Here is a 6,747-nt window from a genome sequence, read left to right as displayed (position 1 = left end):
TTTTTTTTTTTTCACTTCCGAGATACGACGATAATTCGATTCGATTTAATTGCAGACTAAAACATGTAAAAAAAAGTTATTAAATTTTGATACACGTTATTATTGAATTATAATAAATTTCTTTGAAGTTGTAAATTGAATACGTAATAATAATAAATATTTTCTTGATAATTAAAATTGCAAGAATATCACAAGAATTAATTTTTCAATAATTTTTAATTATTTGTTATATAGTATAAATTTACCATAATCAAATGATTAAATACAATCTCTAATTTATTCGTCTCATACGTTAAATAATATCAAAAAATTGTTCAATTCCAACAATTCGAAATTTTCTGCCGTAAATCGTAAAATCAATCACTCGAAAAAAGAAAAATAATAATAATAATAAGAAAAGTGCAGAAAAGCAAAGATCATAAATTACTTTTCAACAAAATCAATAACCAAAAAAACAAACAACAAAAAACCGAAAATAATCGAATTGCATTTCGCGATAAATTCACCCTGATCACGCGAAATACGTCATAACGATAACGATTTCGCGTATTAATTACTCTCGCGTGTATTCGATAACGCGGAACTCATTTCGTTCAAGAGACGAAAGGGAGGCAAGAAAAGTGGAGGAGGGAATGGAAGAGGAAGAAAAAAAAAAAAATAAAGAAAAATAAAAAAAAAAGAGAGAATTTTCATCGCAAGAACGGCCGGCAGAAAAATCGGAGGTCTTTTAAAACCGGTTAAACAAACACCGACGCGTTTTGTACTCCCGATGAATGCGGACGTTCTGACGTCACGCTTTTCGCCATTTTTTCGCTTTTCCGGGAAATAAACACGACGCCTACGCGCGCGCATTACGCTGCCTCTGGCATTTACCATTCGGAATCAAAGAAAGAAAAAAAAGAGAGAAAGAGAGAGAGAGAGAGAGAGAGAAAGAGAAGAAGAAGAAGGAAAAAAAAAAATATCGCACAAAGAGTCACGGGTAAATGGTTTAAAAGTCGAGCCAGGCGAACCAGTAGCGAGGCGTAACGCGCGGTAAGAGCGACGATGGAAGCGAAAAGAATGGAGGGGACGTGGAGAAAAGATGGCGCGTCGAAAATAGGAATAGCACCCGGCGTATCGTTGGGATTTATGTTTGGGGACGCGTTAGCTGGTTGATTCGAAATTTGCATGGATTCCAGGGTGGCGAATCGAGGGGTTGAATCGTCATCGATATTGGGTAAACAGGATGAAAAATAAATCAGGATGGTACCGGTGTGTGTATCGGACAAGTGGGCTGGGTTGTAGCTTCGAAAAGGGTGGAAATGAAAGAAAATTTCTGATCTATCGGTAGTTTGTATTTATGCGCGCACGTATGGCTGGGTATTTTAATTTTGAAAATTGAATCGCGTGTACGTTCGATATTTTTTTTAAATCAAAAATTCGAAAATGATTATTTGAAAAGTACGTGATTAGGATGTTATCTATTAATATAATGGATGAAGAAAAGAATTTAAAATTAAGATTATACTCTAGAAATGATTTGCCTCTAATTTGTTTATAGCTCGAAAGATTATAATTCAATTGCATAACGTGATTGCACAATATGATTATCAAACTATGAGAAATCTATTTCCTTTTATCTCCGATCGTTTCAAAGTTACAACCCAATCTACTTTTCCGAGATACCGTGTTACCGTAGGAAGGGTCATTTAGAGATAAGCATCGATGCTACAGAATGGACGTAAGAAGAGATCGATGATACTGGCAGAAAGTTTCTACGTAATACAAAACATTACGATACGTCGCCAAAGCCAGTTCCAGGTTAATTGGGTTAGTGGCTTCAAGTAGTACAGATAAATTAGCGAGTCTACAGAAGCTAAATGAAACATTGCGAGTCTCCTAGGGATTGAAGTAGATGCTGTAAACAGATTTCTCGAGATAATTAAATGGATGGACAATTTCGAGATGGAATCCCTTGGAACAAAAATCAATCAAAATCAAGAATAAATTTCGTAAATTTATATATATATATATTTACACGCAAAACGATTGAGATTATTAAATACAAAAAATTATTATTAAACAAAAGTTAATTTGAAATTAAATAAAATCGAAAAAATTCAAATTCAACGCGCGTCACGCGAGAGAATTACAATGAAATACGTGGGGATATATCGTTCACCCGGATGGCACGTTAACGCGTGAAGAAAAGAATCGTAATTCGGACAGATGAAAACAGAGCTTTCCTAGAGTATGGAATCTAGTTTCGGGAACCGTAACCGGGAGGACTGATAACGCGATAGCGTGAGAGGGTATAGACCATAAATCGCGGATCGACGTGATTTGTATGGGGTATCATGCCGCTTAATGGTGTGGCTTGTCTCTATCGGGCACGGTCGGTCTCCGGCCGGAAGTTTCGAGCCCAGGTTGCAGAGGAATATTCGCCGCGTGTCTCTATCGCGTGACGATTTACGTGACTTGGTATCTTTTTTCCCTCCCTCTGCCTATAAATGGAAATAGGCAGAAACGCCTCGATACTGTGGTACCGCGTTCATCACTGGATTACGAGGCGGGGTGAACTCTCGAGGAAATATGAAAAAAAAAAAACAGGAAATCACGGGAGCAATTTTTCGCCAATGTTACGTGGAAATGATCACTGAATCATCGAACAGAGTTTACAGTTGAAATGGAGATTCGGGAAAAATTGACTTCGAATACGATACGATATGGATACACTCCACTCTGGAAACGTGGAATACTGTAATAGGCAGATTGCGAGATTGAAATTATCGTTGCGCGAAGATTCGATCGTGGTCACGGTTTCTTGCAAATTTCGTGCACCTTGAACGATCGGATCGATAAAAATATTCCAAAATTTGGCAACAGAACATTTCGATTATCATTAAAATTCGAATCTATCAATTTCCAATTTCCAACTATAATGGAGCAAGAGAGAATTCACAATCTCGACCTTGCGATCGCCTGTACGTGTATCTTCCTCCGCGATAAGAAGAACACATCGAATTCGATCCAACGTTCGAACAATGGGTGGAGCATGGGGAGAGGGGTGTGAGAACGAAAAAAGGAAGGAAAATCGGAACGCTGTCAGGGCACGGTGACGAATGAACCGGGAAACTTCGCCCGCAGACGTTTATCGGACGTTTCGTAAAAAAAAAAAAAAAAAAAAAAGAAAGAAAAGAAAAAAAAAAAAAAGAGAAAAAAAAAAAAAAGAGAAAAAAAAAAAAAAGAGAAAAAAAAAAAAAAGAGAAAAAAAAAAAAAAGAGAAAAAAAAAAAAAAGAGAAAAAAAAAAAAAAGAGAAAAAAAAAAAAAAGAGAAAAAAAAAAAAAAGAGAAAAAAAAAAAAAAGAGAAAAAAAAAAAAAAGAGAAAAAAAAAAAAAAGAGAAAAAAAAAAAAAAGAGAAAAAAAAAAAAAAGAGAAAAAAAAAAAAAAGAGAAAAAAAAAAAAAAGAGAAAAAAAAAAAAAAGAGAAAAAAAAAAAAAAGAGAAAAAAAAAAAAAAGAGAAAAAAAAAAAAAAGAGAAAAAAAAAAAAAAGAGAAAAAAAAAAAAAAGAGAAAAAAAAAAAAAAGAGAAAAAAAAAAAAAAGAGAAAAAAAAAAAAAAGAGAAAAAAAAAAAAAAGAAGAAGAAGGAAGGGGGCCACGTGTCGAGATGGCTTCGAGCTTCTGGATTTCGCGTGGGAGAGTATCGATACGGACCCTCGGGTCTCTCCTATCCGAAAAAGAAAAAAAAGAAGGAAAGAAAGAAAAAAAAAAAACTCCTCGTTGCATCCTCGTTGGAAAAAAAAAAAAAAACGCGCCAAGAAATTTGAGAAGAGAAATTCTTCTAATGTCCGTGCGACTCGATCGTTTCCCAACGAAACGGCGGCGACCATAGCGTGCGCAAAGATCTAGGCCAAGAGTTCATCTATTTCGAGTGTATGTCCAGGTGACGTAGATACGGTCTGGATAACGGGAAGGGAAAGCGCCGCGAAATTTACTCGTGGGATATCGGCAAGGAAACTGTGACGTTCTGACAGGAGAATGATTTCGAACGGGCAATCCCGTGTCCTCTGCTACAGCTCGATTAATTCTTCAATCTGTTTAACATTGACTCGAGAGGTCCCTTGGAAGCGTGGCGGCTTCTGTTGCTTCTACTTTCGGATCGATGTTTGGAATTGAATTGGATTTAACGGAGGATGCTTAGGGAATAATTGATACGAACACTCGGAGAATAATTTTTCGTTCCAGTTTCTTGGTACAAAGATAAATAAAGGGTATTCATTTGGGGGTAAGCACTTGAGAGATGATGGTGGTTTTAAATATATCTTAAAATCGAGTGATGTAAATAAGAAATATTATTAGGTTTATGCATTGATTTTCATTAATAAAGATATTAATTTTTTCGTTCAAGTTTTAATATATATGTAAAATGTTATAGACACGTTCGATGAAGTCACATTTTTTCCAAATCTCTTCTTTCTTTGCTCCACGAATAATACCGGAAAAATGATATTTTGGATAGGATGGACAGGAATGGAAATTCAATAGAGTTCCACGAATCGAAAATATTGAATATCTTTCCAAATTGAAGAGAGAGAATCAAACGAATTGGATCTTGGTTGGCTCGACACTCGATAAGAATACAATTCGGCACGATGCGATTCTTAGACCGAGCGATAAAATGCACGTGCCTCTTCGGCAAAATATCTCTATATTTTCTTAAACATGGTACGCGAGCATAGACGTTAGCACGAACACCAATTCGTTTTCCTCGGACAGGATTCGATGGCGGAAGATATAACGTATCCCGAGCCAACAGATAAAATACATCCTCTTGAAACATCCACGTGGGTTAAGACGAGTGTTGTTGGTAATGGGGCAAGCGGGGAGGAGAATAAATATGACGTGGTTTATGTAAGAGGGAAAGAAAGTGGCGTACGATTAAGATATACCGCGATTTAAAACGATTGAGAACGATTAGTGCGACGCGTTGTGCATTTTTATATGGCGTTCGATGTTTTAGATTCGAGGAATCATCGCACGCCGGCGTATTCTCGAGTGGAAAAAAAAAAGAAAAAGAAAAAAAAGAAGAAGCGTTTAGTAGGCGATTATCGTTAACGCAACGTGTATATCATTATTAATGGATGATTTAAGCGTTCAACGATCGCGGCTCGATCGTTCGTGCAGCGAAAAAGCGTCCCTCGTTACTCTGAAAAATGTTTCAAGCGTACAGCCTCGACGAAGCAACACACACGCGTGGACGAATCACGCGCTCGATCAACAGTGACGTCGATGGATTAATAAGTTGATTAACAGCGGGCTGTTAGTCAATCATGGCCTCATCCGAAGATAGACGGGAGAATGAGAAGCGTTTCAACAAAGGGAAATAATTTTTCAACATGGTTCAAATCTGCACATCCTAAACTACACACACGTATTCAATGAACGAATATAATATAATGATCGTAAATCTTTCGAACAGTATGGATATATATATATATATATAGGTATAAAAATATATGGTGAAAATATATAATAATATATATATATATATAATAATAATCGAGTAATCATCAATATCGTAAACTCTCTAAATATAAAACACTACGTACGCGTGAAAAAACTGTGTCTCACTCGACTAAAATATTAAGCTAAAATATAAGTTAGCGTAACTAACACACTAGTTCAATTAAGTAACTTCAATGGTATTTAAAAAAAACATTAACAACGATTCGAGGGATGTTCAAGTTACTAAATAGTATCCAAAAAAATTACTATTCGCAGATACAGCGGGTATGGTCAGTACAATAGAAAAGGATAATAATGATAATAATAATAATAGTAGTATAATATACGTATTAAAAAGACAGTTAAAAATCTGCGGATATACACACGACACACAAAAGAAAGGTTTCACTCTCATACTATCTACGCACTAATCTACTTTTCTATCAAGTTGTTCTATGGACTATGGATCGACGATGTTCGAGGTCACGAGTTGAGGAGTTCACGAGGAAGATTTCATTCGATCTTCGATAACCCCTCTTCCCTCCTCCCCCATAACCTCGAACCTCGCCTTTCTTCACACTACTTTGTCTATAACCATTTAATCAAACTGAGACGACATTTAAAAATTCAGTTTCAATTAGTAAAGATACTGTTTAAGGTCGGCCGACGTGTTTCTATTTTTAAGTCGAAAATTCTGACTAGTATAGCCTAAACACCGGTAAGGCTGCCAACTATCCTTGTCCCGCGTTAAAATCGCGTATGTCTTGTCCAGCCTCGAACAAGCACGATCGGTACTGAATTAGCAAACGTAATCAATTAAATTAACGATTGAAAATGGTTACGCTTAAGTTGGCAACCTTATTATTATTATTATTCTAACTAGATTCAATTACTGTAAACGTTTAAATTACAAATGTCAAGTTGACAACGAATCTCTTTTACTACTAGATTGCTAACCATAGGCTATTTATATATCCGTTCAGCTCGAATTGTTCTAAGTTTGAACTACATTTTCGCACCACCACGGGAGCATCTGTTCATGTTGATATATATATATATATATACAATATATATATATATATTAAAAGATGATACAGAAATCATGATCACAACGCTACGAAAACACAACGACCAAAAACTACTTAAAACTGTGGTGTGCATCAAACAAGCGTAAGAAAAAAACAAAAAAAAATCATAATCAACAACCGATCACCCCCGTCGTGGTTACGCTATAGAAATCTGATTACTATATAATTAATAAT

At 35.7% G+C, this 6,747-nt stretch overlaps 1 protein-coding gene across 19 annotated transcripts in view; it reads right to left on the bottom strand.

Annotated features, from left to right (window-relative positions):
- Window positions 1–6,747, bottom strand: part of LOC102673156 (RNA-binding protein Musashi homolog Rbp6) — a 795,620-nt gene that overhangs the window by 12,625 nt on the left and 776,248 nt on the right. The window lies entirely within an intron of this gene.

This window comes from Apis dorsata, unplaced genomic scaffold (genome assembly GCF_000469605.1).
Source record: "Apis dorsata unplaced genomic scaffold, Apis dorsata 1.3 scaffold_231, whole genome shotgun sequence".
NCBI lineage: Eukaryota > Metazoa > Arthropoda > Insecta > Hymenoptera > Apidae > Apis > Apis dorsata.
This window is presented reverse-complemented; position numbering and strand designations above follow the sequence as displayed.